Source organism: Diabrotica virgifera, chromosome 5 (assembly GCF_917563875.1).
Source record: "Diabrotica virgifera virgifera chromosome 5, PGI_DIABVI_V3a".
Lineage (NCBI taxonomy): Eukaryota > Metazoa > Arthropoda > Insecta > Coleoptera > Chrysomelidae > Diabrotica > Diabrotica virgifera.
Window position 1 is genome coordinate 42,149,147 of NC_065447.1, and position 6,298 is coordinate 42,155,444.

Consider the following 6,298-nt stretch of genomic DNA (forward strand, 5'->3'; position numbering starts at 1 on the left):
GCTGGCTTGCTTTTTTTCAAAGTCAAGAATGAACCAAGAAAAAACCAGATTCACACTTCCAAAAATTTAGTAGTGTTTAAGCATACTTCATTTTAACCTTAGGCAACATCATTAAATGAATATAGTGCTAATATGCAACTTCGAAAATTTAAAGTTGAATAGTTACCAGCAGGTCATCCTAGCCCAACGGACACACAAAAGAAAATGGAGTTTGAATTATCAGGTGTAAACTGACATCTCGCCAAGAGGCAGGCAACCTTTAAAAAATTTTATAACAAAGAGTGACTGACAACTGCAGCGCAGCGCGGTAAAATTTAAATTGATGTATTTAAAACAGTTATAAAAGTGTTTAAAAAGTGAAAGTAATATCAAGAAGTAATCAAGGGATGTACCTTATACCTCGTAGACAAGAATCACAGTTTATTTTAAACAAGTGAGGGCACTTCACACAATTATATGGAAAAGTGCCTACGTTAGTACTGGTCATCCAGTTACTAACGAATATATAAGATAGTACAATAGTATAACTCCCATATATCGCAGCTCAAAATGCAAGAAAAAATATGCAATAATTTAAGAAAATTTATAAATCAGTTTAGCAAATTGTAATTTATAATTAATATCAATAATGCAAAATTTTATCCTATGGAAAATTTTAAATTGTTCAATCTATTAAGTAACTGTTATTATCAAAAAAAAAAGTGGGAAAAGCTTGAAAAAACCACCAAAAACTTTTTTACAATAAAATAATTTAAGTGTAATAACATCTACTGATTCCGCAAGATCAATATTAAAAGAAGTGGGAAAAGCCTGAAAACCACAAAAACTTTTTTACAATATAATAATTTGAGTGTAATAATACCAACTAATTCTGCAAAATCAATGCATGGTATATTTGACTCAAGTTACTGATGTCAGTTCTCTTGTTAAGTACATTAGAGGTTTTTAATATGAAACACATCTCTAAGAACTGTCTTTTCGACAGGTTGCGTTCATTGCAAAGGATCTTGGCTTCATCAAAGTCCACCTTATGTTTTGTATCTATTGCATGTTGGGCTAAGGCACAAGTTGGTTTTTTCAAATTGATATCACTACGGTGTGAAATTAAACGTGATTTTAAAGCTCGCTTTGTCTGCCCTACATAACATGCGTCACATTCAGCACAAGGTATGTGGTAGACCACATTAACCTGTTCCAAAGGGGACAAGGGTGTTTTAGTCTTAGAGAACAAATTTCTGACTGATCTTGCGTTCTTAATTGCAATCTTAACAGGAATATTATTATTTTTATATAGTTTAATAAGTTTATCAGTAACCTGAGGAAAATAAGGAAGTGAAGAAAACTGGGAAACAGGAGTCCCAAGATTAGTAGTAGGCAGAATTGTGATGTTAACAGTATTATTCGATATTGATCTAAGTTGGTCACCATTGGGTATGTCGTTCAGAGAAGAACCGTAACTTTGGGAAAAAAGAAATTTATTGATAAGGGATGAAGGGTAGGAATTATCTACCAATATACTTCTGAGTAACAGAAGGGATTCCCTTCGATTAACCGGATGTGTCAACCTATGTAGCCTGCAGCTTAAAGCTTTAATAAGATTTATTTTATATTTAAAAGGATGACAAGAATGGTAGTTGAGAAACCTATTAGAGGCCATTGGTTTCCTATACCAGCTTGTACAGAGTGTGTTATCTCCACTTCTAGTGACACGCATGTCCAAGAAGGGGATACTCTGGTTGTTGGGGTCCTCGAGTTCACATGTGAACTGCAAGTGAGGATCAAACCCATTGAAGATGGACAAGGTGGCCTGAGTCTTGTCTGGTGGTAAGGCTAGTAATAGGTCGTCCACATAACGTTTAACAAAAGGAACTTGAAAATCTAAATAACCCAGCCGGTCAGAAACTAAATCATCCAAAACATAATTCACTAGGATGGGTGAAATCGAGGAACCCATTGGTGTCCCAAAAATTTGTAAATAAAATTTGTCGTTGAAGACCAAAAAATTAGTGTCAAACACTAATTGGAGCAATTCTGCAAACACTTCCCAGGAAACTGGAGAATTAGGTTGGATAATATTCCAATGATTTCTTAGTGAAGTAAGGACACTAGCCAAGGGAAGGTTAGTAAAAAGTGAAACTACATCAAAACTCACCAAAATATAACCATGTGGTAGCTTCAAGTCATTAATAAATTCACTAAATTGAAAAGAGTCAACAATGTTGTAATCATTATTGTAATTATAAGATTTTGACAAGATATCAGTCAAAAATTTAGCAATATGTATATTAGGTGAATTAATTGAGGAAACAATAGGCCTCATGCTCAATGTGGGCTTGTGAATTTTGGGCTATATATATATATATATAACTTCAAAGGGCTAACTTTTCTTGTGTGCACATTTGTACTAAGGTAAGTTAGGTCCAATCAAACTATTTTTGGTCCCAGAATATGTGATTAAATTTATGACCTGTATTTTTGTTACACCCTGTATATATCTACATACTTCGTCTAATTTACTAACTGTTATTTATTTTAACTGAAATATTTAGGCGGTAGGTGTGTTCTTTTTTAGAATCACTTTGCCGAGTACAATGGAATTACAGCCACTAGACATATTTTATTATATACGCGTAGAAATAATATTTGAAGATTTCTATTAATGTTAACCTAAAGAAATACACAATAATGTGTTTCATTTAATTTGTATAAATGGATTATAAAGCATTTTTATGAAGCAGATTTGTTCGGATCACACTGTAACTGTAATCGAACGAAGGTGACATTTTAGAATAAATTGGTAACATTTATTTGACAGTTACGGTGATGACACTTCATATTTGTTTATATTCTTTACTATAAGTATCTGTTTTATTTATTATATTTACTGTTTTTATTATTTACTTTACTATAAAAAGATCCTCTACTATAAAAATATAAATTTCACCTAATTTTATAACGACTTGGAATAATCGAGGTATCTGACAACTTTTTTAGTTGTTATTGTAGACAAACTTATACAAAGAAACCTACCAGCTTTTTGCCAAGCTGAGTTCGGAGCCGTTTTTTAATTATTAACAATGCAGTGCAAAAACTCTTGCACTGCAAATCTTAAAAGATTATAACTTAATTCTTGTTCTCTATTTCTTAAGTTTTTACTTATTTACATTGAGTATTAATTTGTTTTGTTGTATAATCCACGTTTACAATAATTATGTGATATATTTGATTTAAAATGGATTCAGGATCTTTTTATACGTTGGCAACTATGTCAACTTAGATCTCTGGCGTAGATAATGACGTGCAACAGTAAGTAAATTAGATGGACTGTAGGTTATATTTGGTTCTTGGGACATCAAAGTATATTTTTTAGACATTCCCTGGATATAGTCACTGATGTGACATACCTCCGATTTGTTTTTTCATGAGTTTTGTAAGAGAGACTAAAAACTTTTTTTATAGTCACCTCCTGTTTTCATATATTTTTTGACATGTTTTGTAGTAAATTCAACTATCTATTTACTACAAAACATGTCAAAATTTACATGTGAAAGCAGATGATCCTAAAAATGGTTTTTCATCTCCTACAAAATTCATGAAAAAGCAGATAGGAGAATTATTGTACATTACAATTCTCTGATGTTTGGGAAAAAGGGCTTAAGTCAGAATTGCACATCGATAATGTTTTGATGATTTCTACAGTACTGTAGTAGATTCTACTGTACATACAGTCAGTTTACATCTACAACAGTTTTTTTCTGGTCCAGAAATCATCAAAACATTATCAATGTGCAATTCTGACTTAAGTCCTTTTTGCCAAACATAAAAAAACAATCTGGTCATAACTGACCAATGAGCAATTTTAATTTAACCTAAATTACTACTGTTTCTTAAAATGAAGAGCTTACCCCATAGTGTCTCTTATCTAATCTAACAAGATCGTGCACTATTCTAACATACACAGGCACAGCACACAAGCACTATGTTCCGTTTTTCACTATCACCTATCACTCAAACTAGTTCAAAAGGCTTTGTCCTCTTCAATCTTCTAGTTTGCCCAGTAGTATCGAGGAGCTGGATTTCCTCGATATTCTTGAACTTATGAAGTTGTTGCTCGTGACCCTGCTATCTTCTTGATATTGGTTGATAAAGTAATAACTTATTATGCATGGACAATGTGGACTTTCTTCCAACTAGCCAATACACTTTTTATATCTCTCTTTTGCCTTTCATAGCCACAAGGCTTTACATTTCCTTCTTGGTTTTTTTTTGTAGGCCACTTTCAGCTGATTCTAAAAAAAATTAAAATGAAGGGTAATTTTTCTATTCTTTACAATTAAAAATCAAAAGAAATAGGTACTATTTACAGGTAATAATATGCATGCATAAATGATTAGTTTCATAAAGAATAAAGAAAATTGAAAACGGATTTTATAATACTTACAAAATTGTTTAAACAAGAGATCCAGCCAGAGCCCAGAGCAAAAACTAGCAGCATAGAAAAAAGTGTTGTGTGATTTGACTAGCAGACAGTACAGCAAAAAAGCCACTAATTTCCATTTCCCACACCCCCTTATCGATGCATTTTTTTCCAATCAAAATTTTTACTAAATTTTTAGGTTATCGGTTATCTTGTGAAAATGAAATGTGATGACCAATGACCACGCGACGCTACATAGATACTCGCGCGGCAAATTTGAAAATGAACGCAAATTGAACAGTAAATGGCCTCTCTTAAAATCTTGTAATGGAAAATTTTACCCCTCCAGGGAGACATTGTACTATGTTCATAGAATATCTTGTGGTAACTTTCCACCCATAATTTAATCAGATGTTCACGGAATAGAACCGTAGTACCTATATTCCTGGAATGTTTTGTGTTGTTAGGATTAAACTTTTATTTTATTTATTCTTGAATATTTCCTATTGTTAAACATTGTAACCAATAATTTACAAATAAGATTTTCATTACATTACATAAAATCAAAAACATGTTTTGGATATTAAACTATATAGTTTGTTTATAATTGTAATAATTGTATATACAATTTTGAATTAAGATTTAATCTTTTCGATTTAAACTACAGTATAACCTGTGTTACCGGCCCCCTGCAAACACCGGCCACCTGTACTAACGGTCAGTTTAAAAATTCCCCAAACCAATTACAGTAAAACCTGTCAGTAACGGCCACTAAAAATGAAAAAGCTATTGGCCGATATAGAAAGGTGACCGGTATTGCCAGTTTTTGTAGTCCAGATATAATTGGTTTGGGGAATATTTAAACCGGCCGTTAGTACAGGTGGCCGATTTTATCAGGTGGCCAGTAACACAAGTTTTACTGTATATCTAGACTACAAAAACTGGCAATAACGGCCACCTTTCTATATCGGCCAATAGTTCTTTCATTTTAGTGGCCGTTACTGACAGGTTTGACTGTATTTCATTAACGTAAAGTTAACGCGTAAGTTAATATTTTATTGAATTATTTTGCTATTTGATCCCGTAATTGGTATAATGTGTCCAATATAATATATAAGCGTTCATAAAACGTCCGTATTTCGTCCAGTATGGACGTCCAAAGGACGTTCAACGTCGGACGTCCAAAGGACGTCCATATTTATTCCGTCCGAAGGACGTCCAACGTCGGACGTCCAAAGGACGTCCATATTTATTCCTTCCGAAGGACGTCCAACATGGGACGTCCAAAGGACGTCCGTTTATAGTCCATGGACGTAAGGACCAAAAATGGACCTATTATGGACGTCCAAAGGACGTCGTGTGCTATTAGGGCATTTAATATAAAATACCGTTAATACACAAGGTATATTTACATTTAATTAATAGGCTATTGATTATGTACTATAGAAAGGAACTACAACGTTAACGGGGTTTTATTATTTCATATGGTCAATGAATCTTTATGTATGAAAAAACCGCGGAGTGGTACCATTTAAAGGGGTGCGTTTTTGAGAAATGTGTGAATTAGTCCCTGGGCACAGGTTATACTAGGGTGAGTTCTATGCACTTTTGGTACAAACACGTCTACATAAAAATTGTTCCTGATTAAATTTACTATCTAAATATAACTTCTTAAAGTCAAAGATACTTTTTTTTACAAAAATGTATTCAAAAGAAAAAGCACAAAGAAACCCAAAAGAAAGAAATTTTGTTTTTTGTCCCATAACTTTTGTCCACGAGGATATAGGTATAGACATTGCTTCACAGAAAAAAACTTACATATTGTCTCTTTAAAATGATGTTCAGGAGAGGTCATTAGGATTTACAGTTTTCGAAATATGA

The 6,298-nt window shown here is 32.9% G+C and overlaps 1 long non-coding RNA gene across 1 annotated transcript; it reads right to left on the reverse strand.

The window, feature by feature from the left end:
• Nucleotides 1-4,053: 4,053 nt before the first annotated feature.
• On the reverse strand, nt 4,054-4,627 carry LOC126885714 (uncharacterized). Its single transcript, XR_007698440.1, has 2 exons — nt 4,442-4,627; nt 4,054-4,289 (listed from the first exon to the last, which is right to left on the reverse strand). It is a non-coding gene; the product is annotated as an uncharacterized LOC126885714 (long non-coding RNA).
• Between the last annotated feature and the right edge of the window lie 1,671 nt (nt 4,628-6,298).